Below are 4703 nucleotides of genomic sequence, written 5' to 3'. Positions count from 1 at the left end.
TCTCTGCTGTTCCTAAAAGAGGGGAAAAAAAAAAATGAGAAAAAAAAAAAACCAACTTTGCAAAGCCTAGGCAGGCTGTCTGTGTCATATTTCCTGTGTTCTTAGAGGTGTTAATGAATTCATTAATCACTTAATGGCAAGGAGGGTCTTTAGGGACCGGCATCACAATTTACCGCTCCCAGGAGGCAGAGTCTCTCTGTCACTGATCTAAAGTTTTCAGCTCCGTTAATTTGTGCCAGCAGAGCCACCCAGCTCCTGCCTGCAGCCCCCCGAGGTCCTGCCTGCAGCCCCCCAAGCTCCTGCAAACGACCCCCAGGGACGACGACGATGAGGAGCATCGCGGGGGGACACCAAGCCAACGGGGCGTTCGTTTGCTGGGTAAGATCTTGCAGTGAATAATTAACTGAGGCATCCAGAGGGTGAACGGGGCAAAGGAAGCACCTCCCCACCCTCACCGTTGTGTTGCTTTAATTTATCTATCTATTAATTTATTTATTTCTTCCCGCCGGGACAGGCTTCCTGAAAAAACTGCTGCAAAAGCTCCCTCCTTGCCATAGGCTTCGGGAGGTTTCTTGCTGACTTATAGGAAATATAAGCTATGGATAATCTGGGCTCGGGACTGCAGGCTACGCCGGGAAGGGAGTCTGTGAATCTTCCCTAATTGAAGAATGCCAGGGTGATGTATTTTGACTGAAGCTGTCAGTCGGGATGTGAATTTGAATGTTTTGCATCTCCGCTCCGCAGAAAATGTTGATTATTTCAGTCTCTCGCCCCTTGTTGTAGGAGAGCGGCTGATGCCAAAGTTCCCTACAAAATGGCTCTTTTGGCTTATTTCTAATCACACGGCAGTTCGGGGAGAGGAGGAGGTGAACAGAGCCCTCCTCTCTGCTAATTCCCTTCCACCAGCCTGTCATCACTTTGCAATTGCACCTTTTTAAAGGGTTTTTTGTTGGTTGGTTTTGTTGTTTTTTTCCTCCCTGCTTTTCTGTTCTCTCATTTAACTTCTGCTCTGATTTCTCTTCCCATCTTTCCTCTCAGTCTGTTACTTTCTTGGATGGAGAGCTGAGGGAAGTGGGGTACGTAGGATGAGCACAGGGTACCATGGCTGCCCATACACAGGTGTTTGCTCCCCATCCTTAGTACCCTCCCTGGGGTTCCTTCCCCACTGTCCTCTTCTCTTCTCAACAGTTATCGCAGGGATGTCCAAGATGAAAGGCAGGGGAGAAGCTCCACCTCAGCCTGAGAGAGAGAGGAGAAAGGAAGGAGAGAAGGAGGGAATACAAACCCACTTCATCGTGGCAAACACAAAGGGAGGCGATTTCAATAAATGCCAGATGGTCAAAATTAACCAGAGACGTGCAGAGCCCTACATGCCCAACTGTTTGCTTTGGCAGGGATCCTTCAGCTTTTTAAAAGAGAGTCTCCCAGGCGCCCTCTTCTTCTCCTTGGCTTTCCTCATCCCCTTCACTCATCCCCTGGACCCCTCTTCTTACTCCACCCTTCTTCTCCTCCCTTGGGTCTCTTTCTTGGTCTCTCCTACTGCTGCCCACCATCCACATTGCACCTCAAGTGCTGCCTTATGTGAAGAGTGATGGTTGACCCATGCGTAGGAACCGGCCTTCTTCCACCACAAAGAGATGTCCCCATTCCATAGCAGGCTTGTTGAAGGTGGGACCTTGCTGCGTGGCCGGGCAGAGGGCATGTGTCCTGCTGGGGCATCGGGGTGGTATCTCCATGGGGCAGCTGCAGGTGTGGGAAGACCACTGCAGTACAACCCCATAGAATAGGATAAGATGCTCCCACTGGAGCATCCCATCCTTGGGGTTGTCCTTCCTTCCCATGAGCATTAACTTCTTCCTCCCCTCCCTGGGGGCTTGGGTCAGCCTTAAATTTTTTTTTGTTTTGGTTGGAAAGCCAGCAGGATCCCTTGCAAGCAGGGGACCTGGCGTTGTTAAATTGGAGCACCACCACATGGCATGTTCCTCCAGACAATGCAATCAGGACGCCCCTTGTCCGCCACAGGCGGAGAGACCCAGCTAACGATGGGCTCTTTTGTGTGCGCGTGTGCTCTCTGCATTTGAAACATTTATTATTCTAAATTGCCTTCTGCACATTTTACAATAATTACGACTAGTGTTTGCCTTGTTATCTCCACAGTTACTAACAAGAATGCCATCATTATTCCAGTCATTAGCAAAATGGATGTTGTTGTCCGGAGTTGCCGGCTGTGGGACTGCTTTCAGGAGGAGGCTGGTGCTCTCCAACCTTGCTTGCTCTGTCTTCCTTACAGAGGGGTATTGTTGTTCTCAGTAGGCTTGAACTTGAGGGGGTAAAGGGGGAACGGAGATTACGTGGAGAAGAATTGGTTTGAGGGAGTGCTGGTGGGTGTCGAGATTAGCAGCGGTGAGCTCTGGGAAGCTGCTAATGGCAACATCAGTAGAAATTAGAGAAAAAGCAGCCATTTCCCCATGCTCCTTCTGTGTTTGGTGTGCCTTAGGTCTGTTCCTGGCTCTACAGTCTGACACAGAATCACAGAATCTTCTAGGTTGGAAGGGACCTTAAAGATCATCTTGTCCAACCTCTCCCTTTAAGGCCGCGTTGCTCGGACGTGAAGAGATGCTTCTGCTCTTGACGACGGAGATCTGTGGATGAAGGGGAAAAGGCTGGAATTGAGCTGACAGGACTCATCTGCTGCAAGGTGAGTCCAACCACGTGCTGTCCCATTGCCTGTGTGGTGATACCTGTCTCGTGAGCAGCTGGAAGCTCCAGCAGAGATTCTGGCCCCACTGGGTCTCTCCCATTGCCTGCACGATGGTACCCATCTCACCAGCAGCTGGAAGCTCCAGCAGAGATTCTGGCCCCACTGGGTCTCCTTTGATAAAGAAATTAAAAAAGACAGGTTGGGTAGGTTATGTTTTTCAATAAGAGTTGGGGTTTTTTTTCTGTAGTCTCCCTCCCAGAATTTAGCATCCCTGAAACATTTGGAAATTCATTTAGATTTCCCTCATTTCAGGGGGAGGGATATAGGAGGGAAATCGTACCCCCCCAAAAACCCCTGTTTTACCTTGAGGCCTTCTGTTTCATATCATAATGAAAATGTTGAAGTTCACATCTCAAATCTCAAATACATTTTTCTTGAAATCTTACGAAACTCTTTACAGACGTTTGGTGACCAAATAAAGCATTTTGCTTAAGTTGAGTAATAGGTTTCATTCAAACCCAAATGATTGCTTTTCTCAGTTTAGTAGAAAGAAATTAAAAATAGTATTTCTTAATTTTCCTTCGGTTTTTGAAATCTTGGGGGAGCCAGAACTGTTAAGTATCTATCTCACTATGAGACTCCAGAGGGAAGGTCTTATTGGCTTGGAGCGTAAAGATGATCCGCACACGGAGGCAAATAACAAGCAAAGTTTGTTTGGTTGGTTTTTTTTTTTCCCCCAAAGTATTGATCTTTTGCACCAGAGTGCAAAAATTGCCACATTTTCCCATGGTTCATTCTCCCAAGGCTTGGTTTCTTGGTGTTCTAAAACATCTTTGGAGGACAACCACGACCTTGGTACTTTTAAACTACAGAATCACATTGCTTGTCCTTGTTTTTTAAAGGAAGCTAGGAAAACATTATTTATGGGCATATTTTCCTCCTTTCTAAATGCAAATTATTAATTCAAGGGAAGATGTATAATTGTTTCCTGATATTAGGTATTTTTAGGTGTGCTCACATCTGAATGCTAGCAAGCAGGCCTTTTCCATTACACTTTGGAAAAAAAAAACCAACCAAATTTCAATGGGATTGTATTTGTTGAATACTGATTAAAGTAACTGAACAGAATTTAGAATTTACATGGAAAATAAGGTATAAGGTCTGACTTACTGAGTTAAATGATTTCCTGCATTTTAGAAGACTATCACCAGATTAAGGCATAACTATGATAAAATACAACTCCTAACGCAGATGATAGAATAATGTTGCTTATAATGAAAAAGGAATTTTTCATGTTCTACCGTACTTGGAATACAGTGGAAAAAGTAATATACACATATAATGAATGTCCCAAATCTGCTACAAAACAAGCCATCTGTGTGTATATCAAATTACCCCAATGCACAATATTTAAAAGTTAATAAGGGTCTCCTTCAAGTCGTGAGTAAAGTCAAAAGAAAAGGTGATCTATGATTTCTGTGGAAGTCAGCTTGTCCCTGGAGATGATTCTACAGGGAAAAAAAATGGGACAGTTTGGGTGGTCCTATAGGCCGGGTTCACTAAGGTCCCTAATTCTTGGTCCAGACCTTCAAGTTCTTCTGGTATGTGACGTTTACAGGGGAAGATCTTGTTCCTCGGGGCTTGTGGTTCCCATCAAGAAAACCTGTCCTTCCCTGTTCCACCTCTCCACCTTTCAACCTCAAGTGGGTTTCGAAACCCTCATAGCTCACGATCAGCACGCTGTGGATATAGAGTCCTCTGCTATTAACTCATATGACCCCGATCCCACAGATACCATGAGGACGGTGAGTAGACATCAGGTGTCTTTTGGTGGCTGAAACTCAGATTAAGATGGTGACAAAGTTGGGAGGTGGGGAAAAGAAGGGAAACTGTGGGTTACGTCTGCAGCTTTGAATGAGGGCTAAGTGGATGATGGGCTGCACCATAGAAAGGAGGAGGATTGGTTGGAGGGAAGTCAAACTAGATGCCTGTGGTCACTAAA

The 4703-nt window shown here is 45.8% G+C and overlaps 1 long non-coding RNA gene across 1 annotated transcript; it reads left to right on the top strand.

Annotated features, from left to right (window-relative positions):
* The first annotated feature begins 286 nt into the window (after nt 1–286).
* On the top strand, nt 287–4499 carry LOC106886623. Its single transcript, XR_001411697.1, has 3 exons — nt 287–378; nt 2593–2698; nt 4320–4499. It is a non-coding gene; the product is annotated as an uncharacterized LOC106886623 (long non-coding RNA).
* The last annotated feature ends 204 nt before the right edge of the window (nt 4500–4703 follow it).

The sequence above is a fragment of the Calidris pugnax genome, unplaced genomic scaffold, assembly GCF_001431845.1.
Source record: "Calidris pugnax isolate Ruff unplaced genomic scaffold, ASM143184v1 scaffold37, whole genome shotgun sequence".
In the NCBI taxonomy this organism is placed as follows: Eukaryota; Metazoa; Chordata; class Aves; order Charadriiformes; family Scolopacidae; genus Calidris; species Calidris pugnax.
The sequence above is the reverse complement of the archived record's forward strand: the minus strand, read 5'-3'. Positions and strand labels throughout refer to the sequence as shown.